We start from the raw sequence: 25,478 nt of genomic DNA, 5'->3' as shown, positions 1-25,478 counted from the left end.
CCTTGTCTTGTGTTTGCTGGCTAGAGAAGTTCCTTTAGCATTTTTGTAAAGGTAGTATGGTGGTGCTGAATTCTCTTAGCTTTTGCTTGTCTGTAAAGGTTTTAATTTCTCTGTCGAATCTGAATGAGATCCTTGCTGGGTAGATTAACCTTGGTTGTAGGTCTTTCCCTTTCATCACTTTAGGTAGGTCCTGCCACTCCCTTCTGGCTTGCAGAGTTTCTGCTGAAAGATCAGCTGTTAACTTTATGGGGATTCCCTTATTTGTTATTTGTTGCTTTTCCCTTGCTGCTTTTAATATTTTTTCTTTGTATTTAATTTTTGATAGTTTGATTATTATGTGTCTTGGCTTGTTTCTCCTTGGATTTATCCTGTATGGGATTCTCTATGCTTCCTGTAATTGATTAATTATTTCCTTTCCCAATTTTAGAAGGTTTCAACGATAATATCTTCAAATATCTTCTCATTCCCTTTCTTTTTCTCTTCTTCTTCTGGGACCCCTGTAATTCGAATGTTGGTGCATTTATTGTTGTCCCAGAGGTCTCTGAGACTGTCCTCAATTCTTTTCATTCTTTTTTCTTTATTCTCGTCTGCAGTAGTTATTTCTACTATTTTATCTTCCAGGTCATTTATCTGTTCTTCTGCCTCAGTTTTCTGTTATTGATTCCTTCTACAGAATTTTTAATTTCATTTATTGTGTTGTTCATCATTGTTTGTTTGCTCTTTAGCTCTTCTAGGTCCTTGTTAAACGTTTCTTGTATTTTCTCCATTCGATTTCCAAGATTTTGGATCACCTTTATTATCATTACTCTGAATTCTTTTTCGGGTAGACTGCCTATTTCCTCTTCATTTGTTTGGTCTCGTGGGTTTTTACCTTGCTCCTTTATCTGCTGTGTGTTTCTCTGTCTTCTCATTTTGCTTAACTTACTGTGTTTTGGGGTCTCGTTTTTGCAGTTTGCAGGTTTGTAGTTCCTGTTGTTTTTGGTGTCTACCCCCAATGGGTGAGGTTGGTTCAATGGGTTGTGTAGGCTTTCTGGTGGAGGGGACTCGTGCCTGTGTTCTGGAGGATGAGGCTGGATCTTGTCTTTCTGGTGGGTAGGACCGTGTCCAGTGGTGTGTTTTGGGGTGTCTGTGACCTTATTATGATTTTAGGCAGCCTCTCAGCTAGTGGGTGGGGTTGTGTTCCTGTCTTGCTAGTTGTTTGGCATGGGGTGTCCAGCACTGTAGCTTGCTGCTCGTTGAGTGGAGCTGGGTCTTAGCATTGAGATGGAGATCTCTGGGAGAGCTTTTGCCGTTTAATATTACATGGAGCTGGGAGGTCTGTGGTGGACCACTGTCCTGAAATCCAAGTGGCTCTCCCCCATCAGAGGCACAGGTCTGACACCCGGCCAGAGCACCAAGACCCTGTCAACCACATGGCTCAGAAGAAAAGGGAGAAAAAAAGAAAGAAAGAAAGAAAAAAATAAAATAAAGTTATTAAAATTATAATTTTTTTTAATTTAAAGTAATAAAAAAAAAAGAAAGAAAGAAGAGAGGAACCACACCAAAACACAAATCCACCAATGATAACAAGGGCTAAAAACTATAGTTAAAAAAAAAAAAAGACACACAGAGCTCTAGGACAAATGGTAAAAGCAAAGCTATACAGAAAAAATCACACAAAGAAGCATACACATACAGACTCACAAAAAGAGAAAAAGGAAAAAAATATATATATATCGTTGCTCCCAAAGTCCACCACCTGAATTTTGGGATGATTCATTGTCTATTCAGGTATTCCACAGATGCAGGTACATCAGCTTGTTTGTGGAGGTTAATCTGCTGCTCCTGAGGCTGCTGGGATAGATTTCCCTTTCTCTTCTTTGTTCGCACAGCTCCTGGGGCTCAGCTTTGGATTTGTCCCCGCCTCTGCGTTTAGGTCGCCTGAGGGCATCTGTTCTTTGCTCAGGACGAGGTTAAAGGAGCAGCTGATTAGGGGGCTCTGGCTCACTCAGGCCAGGGAGAGGGAGGGATATGGAGTGAGGGGCTAGCCTGCGGTGGCAGAGGCCGGTGTGACGTTGCATCAACCTGAGGCGCGCCATGTGTTCTCTTGAGGAAGTTGTCCCTGGATCATGGGACCCTGGCAGTGGCGGGCTGCACAGGCTCCTGGGAGGGGAGGTGTGGACAGTGACCTGTGCTCGCACACAGGCTTCGTGGTGGCTGCAGCAGCAGCCTTAGCATTTCATTACCGTCTCTGGGGTCCGCGGTGATAGCCGCTGCTTGTGCCCGTCTCTAGAGCTCATTTAGGCGGTGATCCCAATCCCCTCTTCTCGCACACCCCCAAACAATGGTCTCTTGCCTCTTAGGCAGGTCCAGACTTTTTCCTGGACTCCCTCCCAGCTAGCTGTGGTGCACTAGCCCCCTTCAGGCTGTGTTCATGCAGCCAACCCCAGTCCTCTCCCTGGGATCTGACCTCGGAAGCCCGAGCCTCAGCTTCCAGCCCTCACCCGCCCTGGGTGGTGAGTGCTGGTCAGCACCGATCCTCTGTGTGGGCGTATCTCCTGTTTACCCTCTGCACCCCTATTGCTGTGCTCTCCTCTGTGGCTCCGAAGCTTCCCCCCACCCCGCCACACCCTGTCTCCACCAGTGAAGGGCCTTCCTAGTATGTGGAAACCTTTCCTCCTTCATAGCTCCCTCCCAGAGGGGCAGGTCCCATCCTTATTCTTTTGTCTCTGTTTTTTCTTTTTTTCGTTTGCCCTACCTAGGTACGTGGGGAGTTTCTTGCCTTTTGGGAAGTCTGAGGTCTTCTGCCAGCGTTCAGTAGGTGTTCTGTAGTAGTTGTTCCACATGTAGATGTATTTCTGATGTATTTGTGGGGAGGAAGGTGATCTCCATGTCTTACTCTTCCACCATCTTGAAGGTCTCTCTTGCCAATGGCTCTCGGGAGAGAATGCGGAAGCATCTGCGACTCCAAAGGCAGCCCTAGGCTGGCTCAAACGGTTCCTGGTGTGGAATCTGAGACCCGCATGCGCCCAGGCCCAGCCCAACCTCGCTCAGGTGAGAGGGAGGAGGCCTCGCCCCCAGGTACCTGGCTTCTGAGCCACAGACTTGGCCTCTCCAATACCCTTAATTATTTTGTAGACATACACAGATCTGCTTCAGGACTGTCTGTTCTGTTCCACTGATCTTAGCTGATATGTTTAAGAAAGATTGACAACTATATTTTAAAAATCTAATCCTATCTAACCAGGAAATTGATTTAATCGGAACACTGCATTCCATAAATGATTTGATTGAGCATGTTTTTTTCTCAAGATGAAAGAGTCCCCAGCAGCATGGTTATTTTTTGCACTTAAATCCAATTTAGCACCCTTTTCAAGTTAGGTTTGAAATTGGAGGAACTCACGTTTCTGAAAGGTAAGCTGCTGTAACGGTGCGATATTCCGTAAAACACAAAACACAACCCTGCTCTTTCACTTGTTCACTTGTCCCCATTTCATCCTATTTGCACTGTGTGAATTCTTCCTTAACTGCTTTCCACGTGTTCTTAACTGCATCCTCTTCTTGACAAGGTTCTCCACACTATTAGTTTGCTCTCAGATTCCCCTGAGTTTGCTGTCTGTCCGTCACTTGTGACACTGTGAATTGCGGTCAGCCCAAGTGGCTTCCAGGTGACTTGCCTTGAGCGGTGGTTGCTCATTTCATGCGCTGCTGCTGCCCGGTTGGTGCCACCAGTGCCACAGCCCGTTCCCATTAGGGCTGCTTTCAGTGATGTTGGCTTTCCAATTGACTGTGAAACGGTCTATGTCTGCTTAGGTCTTCTGTTTATCCAGCTCCTCTTCCATTTGATTCCATCTTCAGTGCCCATTCCTTCCCCAGTTTCCCCTGGTAGATAGATTTTGTCCCCGGAAATGATCCTTCCTTCTTTGTTCCTTCCACAGGACTTCTGTGACAGACATTTGCATTACTTTCATTTCCAAAACAAAAGTATTTGATGACTGTCTATGATCAGAAAAATAATTCTAGAAAATCTCATTTTAGTTTGCTATATCAAATCTTTCCTGGGACTTCTAGATCTAATATGTTGCATTTCCCTACTTGAAAGGGAATTATTATCATTTCCAGATGGATTTGTTGATGAGCATTTAAGTAATTTCTTTAGTTTCCTAAATCAGCATGCCCATTCATAATTCCTAAATTCAGATTAAACCAGTATTTCTGGTACTTCAAGTATTTCCTAAATGTGGTTCCCTGATTCACTGTTCTGCTGAATGCTCACAGGTTGTTGTGAAGAAAGACTTAACCACTCAAACTCATTCCAACCCCCAGGTCTTTGCATCAGCTGTTCCCTTTGGCTGGAGTTTTCTTTCCCAGATCTTCACGGAGCCAGCTCTTACCATTCAGGTTTCAGTCAAACTCTACTTTCTTGGAGAGGTATTTTTCTAGCCAATGAGCCCCTCACCATTCTTTCACACGTCATTCGATTTTATTTTTTCACAGCATATGCCACTGTCTGGGGTTATCTTTGTTCACTTGGTCATCACCTGTCCTTCAACTAGAATGTAAGTTCAGAAGGACAGAGGCCTTATCTGTCAAGTTCATTGCTCTATCCTCACCACATACGTAGTATGTTGTCTAGCAGTGGATTGATAGATGCTTGCTGAATGCACGGATAAAACATTTTGGAAATGGGTAAAGCTAAGCAGGTTTCTCTAGACTGTATAGCATTTTCTAAATATATTTAGATAGATAGATCGATAGATAATTGGGGGAACTCAGAAGGGATGGAATATGCCCAGATTAACCTGGGGTATAATGATTTACTGCACCTATACAAGGACATATGGATGGCAGGTATGTAATTTCCTTTTTAGCTTTGCAGTAATTAATGGTCCCTATACTTTTAAGACTGTATTATAGAATAGGCTTAACCAGAGGGTGCAGGAGAGCCCTCCCTCCCCTGTCCTCTCTCTGTGTCCCCCTCATTTATTGCCATCCAATGCAACTCACCTGTCTTGAGTAGGTTTTTGAGCCAGTCCAGGTCAAAGGTAAGCTTCTCTCACGTCCGATTACCTATGTTACTTTGACTCAGGAGATGATTTTGAGATAATTATTTGTAACCATTGAAGCAGAGCTGGTTTCTCATGACACATGGCATGAGCCCTAACGACTATTCCTGAGGCTGCTTTCCTGAGGAGAAGCCTGTGGGCAGGGCAGGCACTCTGTGCTTCAGGGCTCCTGTCTGGCACAGAAGACAGAATGCAACGCAGTCCTACCTTTCTGTTTTACTGTTGGCTTTGTTTTCATTTTCAGTGGTTGACTGTTTCACGGATGCTACAATAGCGTGTGTATTTGAAATAGAAATACGTAAACTGTGGTGCCGGTACCGTGCTGTTAGGCTTCCTAGATGTGGGTAGCGAAGCAGGAGTAAATGAATTAGTGTGCTCATTTTCTGCTCAACTTAATTCTTTAATCTTCAGGCGACAGCCTGGAGTTGGTCATTCCAGATGACGTGTCTATGTGGACAAATCTACAGACCCCACCATGTGTATAATCAGAAGTATTATGGATTTTATTTTTTCGTAGAGAATGACTAACTTATATTTCACATTTTGGGCCAAAGCTCTATTGTCTGTTTGTTTTCTGATTTTATCTATTAAAATTGGAGGATGTTTTGCATCATGTTTAATAATCTGTTTAATAATTTTGCATCCTATTCATGAATAAGATTGGTCTGTAATTTACTTTATTGTACTGTCCCTGTCTTTTTTTTTTTTTGGTATCAGTGTAACACCTTGATAAATGAGGTGGCTGAGTCTGAGGATGCTCTATTCCTTTTAATTGGGTGAAACTTACCTGTAAAACCCATTGAGTCTGGTGGATTAGTTTGTGTGTGTGTGAGAAGGGGAGTACTTCCTGAGTCTTGATTGAATTTCTTAATATTTATTGATATTTCCAGGTTTTCTATTTCTTCTTGAGTCACTTTTGGTGACTTTTTCTTTTTCTAGAAAATTAATCCTTTGATCACCCTAAGTATAATTTTTAAAACTTGTGATACGGTCTTTCCACGAATTAATCTGGAGTGGAGGTTTTATTTCAGTTTCTGATTTTGTTGACATTTTTAGCACTATATTCCTTCCTATGTTTTGGAATTTGGGTTTGCTGACTTATTTTGAGTAGGAGGTTTTAAAATTCAGTTTGTATTATTATTTGTATTGTTTTCTCTCCCTCTGGGTTCAGTTCTCTCTCGCAGAGGTTTTATGATTGCTTTCACCTGGCCTGCAACACTGCCAGTGGAGAACCAGGTTTTATTATGTTGTATCAGCCACCCTTGCTAGCGGTAATAAGGAGGATCACATATTCTGTTACAAAGCCAGCACAGGTGGCTTGATTCAGTGCCTGGTTCTGATTCATGTCTTTGTCCGTTTCTCCTCCACAGGCTCAAATGTTTGATAAAGCTTTACCTCTTGGCATCTTTCTTTTGTGTTCAGCCTCCTCTCCCGAGCTCAACCCTCTTGCTTGCTTCCACACAGTTAGCCTGGCTTAGGTCTCCCTATTTCCAGTGAAGCAATTTTAGATTCTGTCTGCCTACAGGGACAGAATGCCAAGCAGTCATGGCTGGCTTCTGTATCTGGAGCCCTGCAGGTCCCCTGGCTTCAGACCCACTCACTGCCTTGTGATTCTAATCCCTTTCTAGTCCACAGAGGTATTTATCTGGTTTTTGGAGCCAAATTACAACCGTTTGGTTTTCCCTTTTTGTATTTCATCTCTAATTGCCACATGTTTGGAACAGAGGAGGCTCATGAAGATGTGAATTGCTATACCATGTTGACCAGAAGTCTCATAGTTAACTTTTAAGCATGACTTTATTTCTAGTCCTAATTGCTTGTCCATAGCTCTGTATGGCTCTGACCTTTGAAGAACACATTAAAGCTTAATCTTTTTTTAACGTGCTCATGGTTTGTACTCATCATTGAGAGAAATGGAGTTAACGTTATCCATTATACATAGTTGAGAGTAAACTTCTTTAATGAGTTTATGTGACTAAATTGTAAATGTCAAAGTAATTAATTGGAAATTTGTTTTAATTGTGTATTGATCACAAAAACTAGTATCTTTCTCTGTAAGGGACTGAACTAGCTTGATTCTGAATCACATTTTATTACTAAATAGAAACAAATCAACTGTTGATTTGTTGACTCTCTACCATAGTTCAAGCCCTGTGAGAAATACATGTGAAGGATGCAGACTGCCACTAGGAGAGCATAGTGTTTCCTGGCTGAGGGATGGGGATGGAAGGCATCCTCCTTCCCTCTCCCCAGTAGAAGTGCATCACATCAGGGACGGGAGCCTTTTTATTTTCAGACTGTGCACGCTCTTTCCCTTTCCCAGCCCCCTTCCACCAGGGGAGGGTAGTATTCTTTGCCCCCCAACTGCTTGAGAATACCATCAGAGAGAGCCATTTTTACTAAGAACAGACACCATTTCAACAGGACATTTTGATAACAGTTAAACATGTAATTAAATGCTAAGATGAATGATTAGGAAACTAGATGGATGGAGCCTGCACTCGATCCCTGGCAATGCATTAAGCCCTTTCCTCGTGCTTGCTGTTACATCAATGCTGTGGACAGTCGTTAATGTTCGTTTTTAGATACATGGAAATGGGAGATCAAAGAGTCCAAGCAGCTTGCTGAAAGTTCCTGGTGAGTGAGAAAGGTAGACTTCAAATCCCGCCCTTCTACCTCTAGAGCCAATGATCTTAACTACTCTGTTGCAAGACGAGGAACAAAGACAACGTTGAAACATGCTGTACCTCATCGCAGTTTACTGGAGGAAACATATGGAGATTAAAATTCATAAATTGTTAGAGTATGGAGTTGAAAGAGATGAAACAATGCTCCTTTGACAAGCCAGTTAGTTCTTTCTTTGATCTTTAAACAATGCTACCCTTAAATTTGTCTACAACAGCAGGAAAAATTGACATCTGCCCTTTGTCATCCACTCCCCATTCTTGGTGGTTTTTATACCTTCTCTACAGAGATTATGCTCAAGTGTGATGTCAGGATATGCTCTCTGTTCCCAGCGTAAGCTCTCATTTCTACGTGAAACATGCCAGACTTTTGATGCTTTTCTCTAAGGCTGTATTCTGGACTCTCTCCCTATATTCTAGGCCCTCCTGAGGAGAGAGCTGTTGTGCAGCCCATCTTGCCAGCTCTGTAAATGCAATTGACAGTGGAATCGTTCATTCCATTAGCCACTTCCGGGACAAAACTCACCTCTGGTACATGGGGCAGCATCAGTTCAAACACCTGAATTCATTTTCACCCGGTGCTACCTGGTTACCTAGTAACTGCAGAGTTATTTAGAGAGGGCTGCATGTTTGTGACTGCCTGAGCTCTAACTTTTTTCTGCCCCTTGGCAACCTATTACTGAAATGAAAATGTAAGTTAGCTATTTCATGGTATATGGATGTTTTCAAATGGAGTAGGTTCATGCTGTTTTAAATTAGGCTCACCAAACAACATTTTTAGAATATTTGTTGTGTTTCTAAATAACATGTGCTTGTGATCGATACTCCCTCTGATTCAAACTGGCAGCACCTAGTACCCTAAACCCGTGCCTGCTGCAGTGGGCTGTGTGAAATCCACTTACGCACTCCAGCTTCCCAACTGAGTCTTTCCTGGAGAGAATTGTTTGCAGCGATTGAGGTCATCTTAAAATAATTACGGCGTAATCAATCATGGCAACCATTTACGGTGTTCATTGCTCAGTGCCAGGGACCATGACAGTGATGAACATGTTATTTCATCTCATTTAATTCTCAGAATACACTCTGAAGGTTTGTATTATTATTCCAACTTTACAGCTAGGGAAACAAGGTTTAGAGAGGTTAAAGAACTTACCCACGTCAAGCTGATCAGGATAAATTGTTGAATAAACTCATTAGACTATGTGTTAAGGCAAAAAGTAGCAGATGAATTTTTAGCACAGTCAAGTAACAGGCAATGCATTAGAGAAAAGCACTCAAAAGTAGGTTAGGCACTATTTCTTATGAAGCCGGCAGAGGGATATGATGGAAATAACCCTTGGCTCTGGGTCAGAAGCTCTGGGTTTGATTTTCAGACCCTGCTGCTTGGGCAGATCACTTTACTTCCCTGTGTATAAAAACAGAGTGTTGACCATAATCTTGCTCTAATAGAGTATGAATGTCGGAGCCTGAAAAGAAATCCGGGGTCAAGTAGGTTTCCTAATTTGTGTAATTCTAGGCAATTAAAGAGACTAAGTTCTGGGAACTATCAGGAAGGTTGTTGTAGTTTCTCTATAATACAACAAAAAAGTTATGGCATCTGTATGTCACAAGTTTGATTGCCGCATCTCCAAAATCCAGTGGAATTGGAGAAAGTTCAGAAGGAACTATCAAAATGGTATGAGACTGTTATAATGAGTGTAGCAATCTTTATACCCTGCAAAGAAAAATAAATAGCTCATTTAGAAATGTCTAGTTTTTATGTATTATGTACTTGAGAAGGTAATCTTAGGGCAGATAAAGGGAAATAACCATGTGGGGTTGATAGACTTATGGAATTTTCTACCCATGGATGCAAAAAATGAAAATGACTTGGAGAAAATTTAATCGAATGAAGAGATGATGGTCCATCATGGATTATTAAAGGAAACCACAAGAGGTGGAGCTCACCACAAAGGATGATATTGGGAGTGATCATATTATTATGCCCTCCCACTGTATGCCCCTAGGTTCCAGGGGAAGTCCATGCAGCACGAAGGCAAATTTTAAAATCATAAGAAGTTCTTTTTAGTATGGCATATTTCCTTAATAATAAATGTTACTAGTAATATAATTAAAATTTTTTGTTTTCGATCCAGTCAAAGAAAAAACATGATAATGGAAATTGATAGTACAAAAATATATTAGTATCATAGGACTACATCACTGAATCATGGCCAAGATAAGCCCGTTTTTCCTTTTAGAATCATAGAGTCTTGGGGTTTACATTGCCTTTTGGAGACTACCCAGCTCAGTGCCCCACTCCCACTCACCGCAGGCCAGGTATCCATTCTTTACCTGACAGATGTCCCTTCTGCTTCTGCTGGAACACTTTCAGTATTGGCAGCTTACTCCTCTGGGGGATTCTATTTCCTTGTTGGAACACTCAGATCTTTTCTTCTACTGAGCTGAAACCTATCTGCATATGCCCTCCGCTCACTGGCCTGGTTTTACCTTGTGGGCAAGTTTGCTCTCCTTGTAGATGAAGCCTTTAGCCCTTTGAAGCCTTCTCTTCCTCAGGGCGACATATTCAGTTGCTCTTCAAACATAAAATCCCGACAGCTCTTCTCTGACCACAGTCCTTTCTCCAGACCTGCTTAGGTATCTAGGTGGGGAAAAAAGGAGGAAAATGGTTTGATTAACTAGAATAAAGTGTGAGTATTTTACATCACGTAATCAGAATCCGGTATTTTTATCAACAAACCCTAAAGTTTTGTTAACCTTTTTCATAGCTGAGACACACTGTTGGCTCAATATGAATAGGCCCACCTGAATGTTCTGGTTGTCCCCAAATGAATCACAATCAACCCACCACCTCAAAGTGCAGTATACACCTTCATATTAATCCTGCTGAATTATCTTATAAACTGTCATTTCTGCTTCAGGATATTTTTGGATCCTGATGATTTGACCCAACATATTAATGATTCATCTTATATTCTTATCATCTTAAAATTCCTAAGCATGTTTTTAAGGTATTGATGGAAATGTTGAACATGATTGTACCAGATTGTACCAGTTAAGCAAGTGCTAACATTAAGAATTCAGTGAGAAATATGTGACTTACATTGATGCTTCTGTTTCTCTTTATCTTGCTCTAATTTTATAGCCTATTTAAATATACTGTTTGTGCTAATAAATACAAGTTAAATTAATAAATACTTGTTTTTTTTAAATTTATTAGTTTATTTATTTTTGGCTGCATTGGGTCTTTGTTGCTGCGCGTGGGCTTTCTCTAGTTGTGCGGGCAGGGGCTACTCTTTGTTGCAATGTGATGGCTTTTCATTGTGGTGGCTTCTCTTGTTGTGGAGCATGGGCTCTAAGCATGCGGGCTTCAGTAGTTGAGGTGCATGGGCTCAGTAGTTGTGGCTCATGGCGGGCTCTAGGGCATGCAGGCTTCAGTAGTTGTGGCACACGGGCTTAGTTGCTCTGCAGCATGTGGGATCTTCCCAGACCAGGGCTCGAACCCATGTCCCCTGCATTGGCAGGCAGATTCTTAACCACTGCGCCACCAGGGAAGTCCAAATACTTGTTTTTATTAGCATTTTTGTTTCTTCAGAAAGAGGACAATTCAGGAGAAAGAGTCCATCTTCCCCCCTCCCTCCCTCCCTTCCTTCCTTCCTCCCTGCCTTTCTTCCTTTCTTTCCCCAAGGTATATGATTAACTCTTCAAACCACATGGCTACAACCAACATTTAACTGATGAGAATATAATCTCATGAGAAGTCAAAATACTTAGGGGACCATAGATAACCTCATAAGTGTTGACCTTAAGAAATCTAGGCCCGAGGACTTCCGGGAAGATGGCGGAAGAGTAAGACGCGGAGATCACCTTCCTCTCCACAGATACACCAGAAATACATCTACGCGTGGAACAACTCCTACGGAGCACCTACTGAACACTGGCAGAAGACTTCAGACCTCCCAAAGGCAAGGAACCCCCCACGTACCTGGTTAGGGCAAAAGAAAAAACTAAACAGAGACAAAAGGATAGGGACGGGTCCTGCACCAGCGGGAGAGAGCTGTGAAGGAGGAAAAGTGTCCACACACTAGGAAGCCCCTTCGCGGGTGGAGACTTCGGGAGGCGGAGCGGGGGAGCTTGGGAGCCGCGGAGGAGAGCACAGCAACAGGGGTGCGGAGGGCAAAGCGGACAGATTCCAGCGCAGAGGATCGGGCCGACCGGCACTCACCAGCCGAGAGGCTTGTCTGCTCGCCCGCCAGGGCAGGCGGGACTGGGAGCTGAGGCTCCGGCTTTTGTCGGAGCGCCGGGAGAGGACTGAGGTTGGCGGCGTAAACACAGCCTGCAGGGCGTTGGTGCGCCGCGGCTGGCCGGGAGAGAGTCCGGGGAGGGGTCTGGACCTGCCGAAGAGGCAAGAGACTTTTACGTCCCTCTTTGTTTCCTGGTGCACGAGGAGAGGGTATTAAGAACGCTGCTTGAGAGAGCTCCAGGGACGGGCGCGAGCCGCGGCTAGAAGTGCGGAGCCCAGAGACGGGCATGAGACGCTAAGGCCGCTGCTGCCACCGCCAGGAGGCCTGTGTGCGAACACAGGTCACTAGCCACACGCCCTTCTGGGGAGCCTGTGCAGCCCACCACTGCCAGGGTCCCGGGATCCAGGGACGGCTCCCCCGGGAGAACGCACGGCGCGCCTCAGGCTGCAACGTCACGCCGGCCTCTGCCGCTGCAGGCCCGCCCCGCACTCCGTGACCCTCCCTACCCCCCGGCCTGGGTGAGCCAGAGCCTCCGAATCAGCGGCTCCTTTAACCCCGTCCTGTCTGAGCAAAGAACAGACGCCCTCCGGCGACCTACACGCACAGGCGGGGCCAAATCCAAAGCTGAGCCCCTGGGAACTGTGAGAACAAAGAAGAGAAAGGGAAATCTCTCCCAGCAGCCTCAGAAGCAGCGGATTAAAGCTCCACAATCAACTTGATATACCCTGCATCTGTTGAATACCTGAATAGACAACGAATCATCCCAAATTAAGGAGCCCTGTGGATGAAAGGCTCTTGGTGCTGCAGCCAGGAGTCAGTGCTGTGCCTCTGAGGTGGGAGAGCCAACTTCAGGACACTGGTCCACAAGAGGCCCCCCAGCTGCACATAATATCAAACAGCAAAAATCTCCGAGAGATCTCCATCTCAACGCCAGCACCCAGCTTCACTCAACGACCAGCAAGCTACAGTGCTGGACATCCTATGCCAAACAACTAGCAAGACAGGAACACAACCCCACCCATTAGCAGAGAGGCTGCCCAAAATCATAATAAGTCTACAGACACCCCAAAACACACCACCAGACGTGGACCTGCCCACCAGAAAGACAAGATCCAGCCTCATCCACCAGAACACAGGCACTAGTACCCTCCACCAGGAAGCCTACACAACCCACTGAACCAACCTTAGCCACTGGGGACAGACACAAAAAACAACAGGAACTACGAACCTTCAGCCTGCAAAAAAGGAGACCCCAAACACAGTAAGATAAGCAAAATGAAAAGACAGAAAAACACACAGCAGATGAAGGAGCAAGATAAAAACCGACCAGACCTAACAAATGAAGAGGAAATAGGCAGTCTACCTGAAAAAGAATTCAGAATAATGATAGTAAGGTTGATCCGAAATCTTGGAGATAGAATGGACAATAGAATGGACAAATTGCAAGAATCAGTTAACAAGGACCTAGAAGAACTAAAGATGAAACAAGCAACGATGAACAACACAATAAATGAAATTAAAAGTACTCTAGATGGGATCAATAGCAGAATAACTGAGGCAGAAGAACGGATAAGTGACCTGGAAGATAAAATAGTGGAAATAACTACTGCAGAGCAGAATAAAGAAAAAAGAATGAAAAGAACTGAGGACAGTCTCAGAGACCTCTGGGACAACATTAAACGCACCAACATTCGAATTATAGGGGTTCCAGAAGAAGAAGAGAAAAAGAAAGGGACTGAGAAAATATTTGAAGAGATTATAGTTGAAAACTTCCCTAATATGGGAAAGGAAATAGTTAATCAAGTCCAGGAAGCACAGAGAGTCCCATACAGGATAAATCCAAGGAGAAATACGCCAAGACACATATTAATCAAACTGTCAAAAATTAAAAACAAAGAAAGCATATTAAAAGCAGCAAGGGAATAACAACAAATAACACACAAGGGAATCCCCATAAGGTTAACAGCTGATCTTTCAGCAGAAACTCTGCAAGCCAGAAGGGAGTGGCAGGACATATTGAAAGTGTTGAAGGAGAAAAACCTGCAACCAAGATTACTCTACCCAGCAAGGATCTCATTCAGATATGATGGAGAAATTAAAACCTTTATAGACAAGCAAAAGCTGAGAGAGTTCAGCACCACCAAACCAGCTCTACAACAACTGCTAAAGGAACTTCTCTAGGCAAGAAACACAAAAGAAGGAAAGGACCTACAATAACGAACCCAAAACAATTAAGAAAATGGGAATAGGAACACACATATCGATAATTACCTTAAATGTAAATGGACTAAATGCTCCCACCAAAAGACACAGATTGGCTGAATGGATACAAAAACAAGGCCCATATATTTGCTGTCTACAAGAGACCCACTTCAGACCTAGAGACACATACAGACTGAAAGTAAGGGGATGGAAAAAGGTATTTCATGCAAATGGAAACCAAAAGAAAGCTGGTGTAGCAATTCTCATATCAGACAAAATAGACTTTAAAACAAAGACTATTAGAAGAGACAAAGAAGGACACTACATAATGATCAAGGGATCGATCCAAGAGGAAGATATAACAATTGTAAATATTTATGCACCCAACATAGGTGCACCTCAATACATAAGGCAAATACTGACAACCATAAAAGGGGAAATCGACAGTAACACATTCATAGTAGGGGACTTTAACACCCCACTTTCACCAATGGACAGATCATCCAAAATGAAAATAAATAAGGAAACACAAGCTTTAAATGATACATTAAACGAGATGGAGTTAATTGATATTTATAGGACATTCCATCCAAAAACAACAGAATACACATTTTTCTCAAGTGCTCATGGAACATTCTCCAGGATAGATCATATCTTGGGTCACAAATCAAGCCTTGGTAAATTTAAGAAAATTGAAATTGTATCAAGTATCTTTTCTGACCACAACGCCATGAGACTAGATATCAATTACAGGAAAAGATCTGTAAAAAATACAAAAACATGGAGGCTAAACAATACACTACTTAATAATGAAGTGATCACTGAAGAAATCAAAGAGGAAATCAAAAAATACCTAGAAACAAATGACAATGGAGACACAACGACCCAAAACCTGTGGGATGCAGCAAAAGCAGTTCTAAGGGGGAAGTTTATAGCAATACAAGCCCACCTTAAGAAGCAGGAAACATCTCGAATAAACAACCTAACCTTGCACCTCAAGCAATTAGAGAAAGAAGAACAAAAAAACCCCAAAGCTAGCAGAAGGAAAGAAATCATAAAAATCAGATCAGAAATAAATGAAAAAGAAATGAAGGAAACAATAGCAAAGATCAATAAAACTAAAAGCTGGTTCTTTGAGAAGATAAACAAAATAGATAAACCACTAGCCAGACTGATCAAGAAAAAAAGGGAGAAGACTCAAATCAATAGAATTAGAAATGAAAAAGGAGAGGTAACAACTGACACTGCAGAAATAAAAGAGATCATGAGAGATTACTATAAGCAACTCTATGCCAATAAAATGGACAACCTGGAAGAAATGGACAAATTCTTAGAAATGCACAACCTACCAAGACTGAATCAGGAAGAAATAGAAAATATGAACAGACCAATCACAAGCACTGAAATTGAAACTGTGATTAAAAATCTTCCAACAAAGAAAAGCCCAGGACCAGATGGCTTCACAGGCGAATTCTATCAAACATTTAGAGAAGAGCTAACACCTATCCTTCTCAAACTCTTCCAAAATATAGCAGAGGGAGGAACACTCCCAAACTCCTTCTACGAGGCCACCATCACCTTGATACCAAAACCAGACAAGGATGTCACAAAGAAAGAAAACTACAGGCCAATATCACTGATGAACATAGATGCAAAAATCCTCAACAAAATACTAGCAAACAGAATCCAACAGCACATTAAAAGGATCATACACCATGATCAAGTGGGGTTTATTCCAGGAATGCAAGGATTCTTCAATATACGCAAATCTATCAATGTGATAAACCATATTAACAAACTGAAGGAGAAAAACCATATGATGATCTCAATAGATGCAGAGAAAGCTTTTGACAAAATTCAACACCCATTTATGATAAAAACCCTGCAGAAAGTAGGCATAGAGGGAACTTTCCTCAACATAATAAAGGCCATATGTGACAAGCCCACAGCCAACATCATCCTCAATGGTGAAAAACTGAAAGCATTTCCACTAAGATCAGGAACAAGACAAGGTTGCCCACTCTCACCACTCTTATTCAACATAGTTTTGGAAGTTTTAGCCACAGCAATCAGAGAAGAAAAGGAAATAAAAGGAATCCAAATCGGAAAAGAAGAAGTAAAGCTGTCACTGTTTGCAGATGACATGATCCTATACATAGAGAACCCTAAAGATGCTACCAGAAAACTACTAGAGCTAATCAATGAATTTGGTAAAGTGGCAGGATACAAAATTAATGCACAGAAATCTCTGGCATTCCTATATACTAATGATGAAAAATCTGAAAGTGAAATCAAGAAAACACTCCCATTTACCATTGCAACAAAAAGAATAAAATATCTAGGAATAAACCTACCTAAGGAGACAAAAGATCTGTATGCAGAAAATTATAAGACACTGATGAAAGAAATTAAAGATGATACAAATAGATGGAGAGATACACCATGTTCTTGGATTGGAAGAATCAACATTGTGAAAATGACTCTACTACCCAAAGCAATCTATAGATTCAATGCAATCCCTATCAAACTACCACTGGCATTTTTCACAGAACTAGAACAAAAAATTTCACAATTTGTATGGAAACACAAAAGACCCCGAATAGCCAAAGCAATCTTGAGAACGAAAGAAGGAACTGGAGGAATCAGGCTCCCTGACTTCAGACTATACTACAAAGCTACAGTTATCAAGACGGTATGGTACTGGCACAAAAACAGAAAGATAGATCAATGGAACAGGATAGAAAGCCCAGAGATAAACCCACGCACATATGGTCACCTTATCTTTGACAAAGGAGGCAGAAATGTACAGTGGAGAAAGGACAGGCTCTTCAATAAGTGGTGCTGGGAAAACTGGACAGCTACATGTAAAAGTATGAGATTAGATCACTCCCTAACACCATACACAAAAATAAGCTCAAAATGGATTAAAGACCTAAATGTAAGGCCAGAAACTATCAAACTCTTAGAGGAAAACATAGGCAGAACACTCTATGACATAAATCACAGCAAGGTCCTTTTTGACCCACCTCCTAGAGAAATGGAAATAAAAACAAAAGTAAACAAATGGGACCTAATGAAACTTAAAAGCTTTTGCGCAGCAAAGGAAACCATAAAGAAGACCAAAAGACAACCCTCAGAATGGGAGAAAATATTTGCAAATGAAGCAACTGACAAAGGATTAATCTCTAAAATTTATAAGCGGCTCATGCAGCTCAATAACAAAAAACCAAACAACCCAATCCAAAAATGGGCAGAAGACCTAAATAGACATTTCTCCAAAGAAGATATACAGATTGCCAACAAACACATGAAAGAATGCTCAACATCATTAATCATTAGAGAAATGCAAATCAAAACTACAATGAGATATCATCTCACACCAGTCAGAATGGCCATCATCAAAAAATCTACAAACAATAAATGCTAGAGAGGGTGTGGAGAAAAGGGAACCCTCTTACACTGTTGGTGGGAATGTAAATTGATACAGCCACTGTGGAGAACAGTATGGAGGTTCCTTAAAAAGCTACAAATAGAACTACCATATGACCCAGCAATCCCACTACTGGGCGTATACCCTGAGAAAACCATAATTCAAAAAGAGTCATGTACCAAAATGTTCATTGCAGCTCTATTTACAATAGCCCAGAGATGGAAACAACCTAAGTGTCCATCATCGGATGAATGGATAAAGAAGATGTGGCACATATATACAATGGAATATTACTCAGCCATAAAAAGAGACGAAATTGAGCTATTTGTAATGAGGTGGATAGACCTAGAGTCTGTCATACAGAGTGAAGTAAGTCAGAAAGAGAGAGACAAATACCGTATGCTAACACATATATATGGAATTAAAAAAAAAAATGTCATGAAAAACCTAGGGGTGAAACAGGAATAAAGACACAGACTTACTAGAGAATGGACTTGAGACTATGGGGAGGGGGAAGGGTAAACGGTGACAAAGCGATAAAGAGGCATGGACATATATACACTACCAAACGTAAGGTAGATAGCTAGTGGGAAGCAGCCGCATGGCACAGGGAGATCAGCTCGGTGCTTTGTGACCGCCTGGAAGGGTGGGATAGGGAGGGTGGGAGGGAGGGAGACGCAAGCGGGAAGAGATATGGGAATATACGTATATATATAACTGATTCATTTTGTTGTGAAGCTGAAACTAACATACCATTGTAAAGCAATTATACTCCAATGAAGATGTTAAAAAAAAAAAAAAAAAAGAAATCTAGGCCCACAATGTTGTAATAATGCCACAATATCCATTTATGGAGAAAGTGAATGTTCTTTTAACATGATGTTCTTCTTTTTTTAATTAATTGCATTTTGGAGAGAGAAAAGCTAAACTATTCATTATCCTTTTGTGGCCTCTGTTAAGTTCTGAAAATTACCTTGTATTCTCACTATGTTCTTTTTCCGATAGGCGCTCCTCATGAGCCCTCGGACGCTAGGGCCCAGTTTTATCCCTTTCTGTTTAGCAGGTCTGCCTTTACGAAACATTATGCCATTCAAGGGGCTCCTACTCCTTACCCCTGAAGTTCACTGTAAAGAGGGCAGAGGATAATGTTTCTGTGCTGTGCAAAGTGTGGCCATACTTCAAGTTATCTTTGGACTTGGAAGAAATCACTTCCCGACAATTCCTTTTGCGTTGTGATGCACGAACGTCATAAGGTTAACCCGCTCTTTAGCTTTTAATGGCTTTTGATTCTTGTGAAACTAAAATTGTCACTTCTCTTTTTCATGTAGACGTGTTATTTGCCTGTGAATACTGAAATTAAGCTGCGATTTGTTATATTTTAAATGGAAAGGGAGAGTTTTTCAGTTTGGGTAAATATCTATAACATATACTTTTCCCGGGATCTTATAGCATTTATATTAGTTATAATGCTAGTTAGATGTCTATTCTGTTTTTTTCCTAGGACATGTAAACTCCAATAAAAAATAAGACAAAATCAGGATTAATGGGCAAAATAGTATTCTTCTGCACAAGGATGCAAGAATATAAAATGTTCGATATTTGCAACATCTTCCTCCTAAAACAAAATATACCAATGGAAGTTTGGCTTCTCCCTAGAGTCTTAACACAGAGATTATTAACTGCAATGACCTAGCTGATAGAATGTGAGGTCAAGTATGATGAGAGGACTAAGGACCAGGAAGTACTACGCTTGGACAGCAAGGCTGTGGCTCATGCAGACATGGAGCCTTTCAAAGTAAGCTTGGCTCCTTGACACTCTGTCCTGAAGCTAAAAACTAGATCGTTGAAAAGTCCTCTACTGGGAATTCCCTGGCAGTCCAGTGGTTAGGACTCTGTGCTTCTACTGCAGGGGACACAGGTTTGATCCCTGATTGGAGAGTTAATATCCCACAAGCTGCATGGCGAGGCCAAAAAAAAAAAAAAAAACAAAAGAAAGAAAAGAAAAGTCCTCTCTTCAGGGTATCTGTAACAGTATTTGACTGTCTTTTGTTTAAGCTATAATTTATGCATCAAAATTAAAGCTGTCTTCAAGTGCTGACATCATAGGAAGCCATGCAGCTACCCCAGAGTTCACTGCCAAGTCTTGGGACACGGGATGGTTAATTCTGATTCCTTCTTACCACTGTGGTCCAGGGACATGTTAGGCAGGAGCCAATGAATAACTTGAATGTTTGAGGTAGAAATATTTCAGGTAGCTTTTCTTTAAATTACACAGGCTCTCATGGCTGGGTAGTACTTCCAAAGCCTCCTTCCCACTTCTGAGCTTACCTCGTCTTAGCAACATCCATGATGACATCAAGCCCCATGCACATCAGAACATGGGGACACATTTTCTCTCAACTTTGTCATGTGAACCTGAGCAACATGACACAAGCCTGGGTTCACATCTTGACCTGGGTTTACTTTCTCTTTTCTTCCTCTGCCTTTCTGAAAGCTTCTTTGCCATACACTTCCCTTCTAATCTGTTCACTACTTCACCTTCTCTTTTGTGCTAGTCACCATTTTGCTTCCCTCTCTTCCTTTGTCCTCTCCTCTCCCCCTCTCCTTCCTTCTTTAATTCATTACTTCTTTCCTCCCTCCCTTCCTTCCGTCCTTCCTTCTTCCTTCCCTAATCATCACAATTAAAGTAACTAAAAATCCCCCATCCTCAGACTAAATTTCTTTCTATTAAGGAAAAGCTAGACAGAAGTAAATCGATATACTAATCCATGCTAATTTGGCTTTCTCTTTATGGGAACTGCTGGTAGAGAAGGAATTATTGTATAGCCTCCCAGGGACTGTGCTTTTCAGAATGACAACACTCATTTGAATAGGTAAATCCTGGCCTGTTGTTTAGTTTTTTCTCATGGCTCAGAACTGGAGCCTGCAGAGTATTTTATAGACTGAGGCTTTCACCTGATCTTGCAGACTGACTTCTGTAGAGAATGTTCAGACGATCAGAGAAGGTTCAGTAATTGAGAAAGTTTCCACAATCAATAGGCAACCAAGCATCAAAAACAGTACTCTAAGCTGCATAGGCTTCTGGGATTTTAGAAACCATTAGGGGACAAGAAGAATCTTTTAGCTTATAAATCTAAATGGCCCAAAAAAAAAGGTTAAAAAAGTTCCTTTAAGTAGGAAGCATCTTAGCCTCCATTTTCTATAATGAAAGAGTGATGCTACCTCTATGAGCTTGTCTAAGTTGAACCATGAAAGAGTCTGTAGAATATCAGAGTGCCACATGCCTCTGTTCTTTCTTTCTTTTTTTTTTTTTTTTTTTTTTGCGGTACGCGGGCCTCTCACTGTTGTGGCCTCTCCCGTTGCGGAGCACAGGCTCTGGACGCGCAGGCTCAGTGGCCATGGCTCACGGGCCCAGCCGCTTCGCGGCATGTGGGATCTTCTCGGACCGGGGCACGAACCCGCGTCCCCTGCATCGGCAGGCGGACTCTCAACCACTGCGCCACCAGGGAAGGCCCTGTTCTTTTTTTTTTAATCCTATACACCACGCCTAACAGAATCCTGGAATATAGTGGTGAGTGAATGGTTGTAAGAAAAACAAAGTTCCAGCTGGGCACTGTACCATAGTTGGATTCAACCATGGGAAAGATGGTCATTATTGAGATAGAAGTTGCCTAAACTGTCTCCCTCTCCTCCCCTGACAAAGTTCAAATACAATGTTGTAAGTCAACTTTTCTACTCCTCTCATCCTCTTAAGTGAGACAACTTCTCCTGTGGTTGCTTAGACCGAAGGAAAAGGCATGCAGGAGCATAGTTCTTTCACTTAAAAGAATGTCATCTCCAGTTGCAACCAGTCATGACTTCTGGATAAAACCCAGTTGCCTCCGTTTAATCAGAATGATTTCCTTCCACAGATACTCTTTGTTGTGCCCCATCCACAAATCAATGTTTAATCAATTTCAGCCATTTCTTCCAAATACACCGCAACCACGTTTGCTAAATCTACCAGAGGCTTGGTTTTTGTGAGTCACAGATAAATTAGGCCCTTCTTGTTTTTTTCTCTGATATCAGTGCAGTAATGTGCTCAGAGAATTCAACCAGGATTAGGCATGATCTTCCCTTTATGAAGCCAATCTGAGTGCCCTGCACAGTAGGGCGGCCCTCTAGGAGTGGAAACAGCCCCTTTCAGGAGCAGCTTTGCGATGCGTGAGCATTTGGACAGATGGCCCATTTTCTTGTGAAAGAAGCATGTATCCCACAAGCTATCAACACCCAACAGCTTCAGTAAATAAGGTTTGATAATAAGAAACCAATTCAAGAGGAGCTCAGATGTTTGCTGTGCTGTCTCTGAACACCCTATGTGTCAGGAGCCCAGCTGCATTCTGTAGACCACCTAGTCTGATCGTGGTGAGGATGGTATTTGTTCACACATGTCCCCTTTTGTCTGTTCTAGGCAAGAGCATGATACATTCGGCAACTGCCCTCTGAAAGCCAAGGCTTTGTCTCTGACAGGAATCGTGAAACAGGTTTCTTAAGAAGTGCCTGTCCACCTGTGTTTAGATTCTAAATCGTGGGAAGAACCAGGAGATGCTCAGGGAAAAAAGTCTGTTGAGGTTATGGAGACTTTTCAAAGGACAATTTCCCCCTTTAAAGCGGTTTGAATAAAAGAAGAATTCTTGAAAACTGTTATAGAATATTGGACTAGATGGAACCTTGAAAGATTTTTATTTACTCCTTGTCTGTTAGCTTTCCTTCTAAGACCTAAGAATGTGTTCTATTTTAGAAATCCTCCAAGGAATGGAATTTTCCATAACCTTTCCCCTGTTAGCCATTTTTTAAACTCCTACAAAAGCCTTCCATCAGAAATTCTTGATCGTTTATATGACCCCTAATGCTCACTGCTGCAGCCAAAACCTGGTTTTCCTATGCCTTATATTCTGCTGCTCATATCTGCCACAGAAGGGACCCGTCACAGCTGAAGTCCATTATGAGATCACTTCTTGACTTCTTCTCTAGGCTAAATAATGAGAGATTTTCCCTCCTCTTTTTGTAGGTCATATTTTTCAACTATTTAAGGAATTTTATTGTTGAAAATTTGATTGGGGATTTCCTATGTCTGAAAATGCATTAGGTCTTGAACTCTGTAGCCCTAATACTCCTCCCTGCTAGCTCTTTTTTTTTTTTTAAACATCTTTATTGGAGTATAATTGCTTTACAGTAGTGTGTTAGTTTCTGCTTTATGAAAAAGTGAATCGGCTATACATATACATATATCCCCATATCTCCTCCCTCTCGCGTCTCCCTCCCACCCTCCCTATCCCTTCCCTCTTAGAACTGCTCTTGCTGCATCCCATAGGTTTTGGGTCATGTTTTCATTGTCATTTGTTTCTAGGTATATTTTGATTTCCTCTTTGATTTCTTCAGTGATCTCTTGGTTATTTAGTAGTGTATTGTTTACCTTCCATGTATTTGTATTTTTTATAGATTTTTTTCCCTGTAATTGATATCTAGTCTCATAGCATTGTGGTCAGAAAAGATACTTGATATGATTTCAAATTTCTTAAATTTACCAAGGCTTGATTTGTGACCCAAGATATGATCTATCTTGGAGAATGTTCCATGAGCACTTGAGAAGAAAGTGTATTCTGTTGCTTTTGGATGGAATGTCCTATAAATATCAATGAAGTCCATCTTGTTTAATGTGTCATTTAAAGCTTGTGTTTCCTAATTGATTTTCATTTTGGAAGCTCTGTCCATTGGTGAAAGTGGGGTGTTAAAGTCCCCTACTATGATTGTGTTAGTGTCGATTTCCCCTTTTATGGCTGTTAGCATTTGCTTTATGTATTGAGGTGCTCCTATGTTGGGTGCATAAATATTTACAGTTGTTCTATCTTCTTGGGTTGATCCCTTGATCATTATGTCATGTCCTTCTTTGTCTCTTGTAATAGTGTTTATTTTAAGCTCTATTTCGTCTGATATGAGAATTGCTACTCCAGCTTTCTTTTGATTTCCATTTGCATGGAATATCTTTTTCCATCCCCTCACTTTCAGTCTGTACTTGTCCCTAGGTCCGAAGTGAGTCTCTTGTAGACAGCATACATACGGGTCTGTTTTTTTGTATCCATTCAGCCAGTCTATGTCTTTTGGTTGGAGCATTTAATCCATTTACATTTAAGGTAATACCGATATGTATGTTCCTATTACCATTTTCTTAATTGTTTTGGGTTTGGTTTTGTAGCTCTTTTCCTTGTCTTGTGTTTGCTGGCTAGAGAAGTTCCTTTAGCATTTGTTGTAAAGGTGGTGTGGTGGTGCTGAATTCTCTTAGCTTTTGCTTGTCTGTAAAGGTTTTAATTTCTCCATCGAATCTGGGTGAGATCCTTGCTGGGTAGAGTCATCTTGGTTGTAGGTTTTCCCCTTTCATCACTTTAAATATGTCCTGCTACTCCCTTCTGGCTTGCAGAGTTTCTGCTGAAAGATCAGCTGTTAACCTTGTGGGGATTCCCTTGTACGTTATTTGTTGTTTTTCCTTTGCTGCTTTTAATATTTTTTATTTGTATTTAATTTTTGATAGTTTGATTAACCTGTGTCTTGGCATGTTTCTCCTTGGTTTTATCCTGTATGGGACTCTCTGCCCATCCTGGACTTGATTAACTATTTCCTTTCCCACTTAAGGAAGTTTTCAACTGTAATCTTTTCAAATATTTTCTCATTCCCTTTCTTTTTCTCTTCTTCTTCTGGGACCCCTATAATTTGAATGTTGGTGTGTTTAATGTTGTCCCAGAGGTCTCTGAGACTGTCCTCAATTCTTTTCATTCTTTTTTCTTTATTCTCCTCTGCAGTAGTTATTTCCACTGCTTTATCTTCCAGGTCACTCATCCATTTTTCTGCCTCAGTTTTCTATTATTGATTCCTTCTAGAGAATTTTTCATTTCATTTATTGTGGTGTTCATCATTGTTTGTTTGCTCTTTAATTCTTCTAGGTCCTTGTTAAACGTGTCTTGTATTTTCTCCATTCTATTTCCCAGGTTTGGATCATTTTTACTATCATTATTCTGAATTCTTTTTCAGGTAGACTGCCTATTTCCTCTTCATTTGTTTGGTCTGGTGGGTTTTTACCTTGCTCCTTCATCTGCTGCGTGTTTCTCTGTCTTCTCATTTTGCTTAACTTACTGTGTTTTGGGGTCTCGTTTTTGCAGGTTGCAGGTTCATAGTTCCCGTTGTTTTTGGTGTCTACCCCCAGTGGGTAAGGTTGGTTCAGTGGGTTGTGTAGGCTTCCTGGTGGAGGGGACTGGTGCCTGTGTTCTGGAGGATGAGGCTGGATCTTGTCTTTCTGATGGGCAGGACCGTGTCCAGTGGTGTGTTTTGGGGTGTCTGTGACCTTATGATTTTGGCAGCCTCTTTGCTAATGAGTGGGGTTGTGTTCCTGTCTTGCTAATTGTTTGGCATAGAGTGTCCAGCCCTGTAGCTGCTGGTTGTTGAGTGGAGCTGGGTCTTAGCGTTGAGATGGAGATCTCTGGGAGAGCTTTTGCCATTTGATATTACGTGTAACTGGGAGGTCTCTGGTTGACCAGTATTCTGAACTCGGCTCTCACACCTCAGAGGCACAGGCCTGACACCCCACCGGCGCATCAAGAGTCTGTCAGCCATACGGCTCAGAATAAAAGGGAGAGAAAAAGAAAAAGAAAGAAAAGAAGGAAGAGAAAGAAAGGAAGGAAGGAAGGAGGGAGGGACGAAGGAAGGAAGGAAGGAAGGAAAGAAAGAGAGAGAAAAGAAAGAAAGAAAAGAAAGTTTTTGAAATAAAAAATATTTTTAAAATATAACATAATTAAAAAGTAATAAAAAAAAGAAGGAAAGAAGAGAGCAACCAAACCAAAAA

General features: G+C 41.7%; 1 protein-coding gene across 2 annotated transcripts in view; it reads left to right on the top strand.

Moving 5' to 3' along the window:
* CPQ (carboxypeptidase Q) overlaps nt 1-25,478 on the top strand; it is a 468,037-nt gene that overhangs the window by 269,032 nt on the left and 173,527 nt on the right. The gene's annotated exons all lie outside the window — the stretch shown is intronic.

The sequence above is a fragment of the Pseudorca crassidens genome, chromosome 17, assembly GCF_039906515.1.
Source record: "Pseudorca crassidens isolate mPseCra1 chromosome 17, mPseCra1.hap1, whole genome shotgun sequence".
Lineage (NCBI taxonomy): Eukaryota > Metazoa > Chordata > Mammalia > Artiodactyla > Delphinidae > Pseudorca > Pseudorca crassidens.
This window is presented reverse-complemented; position numbering and strand designations above follow the sequence as displayed.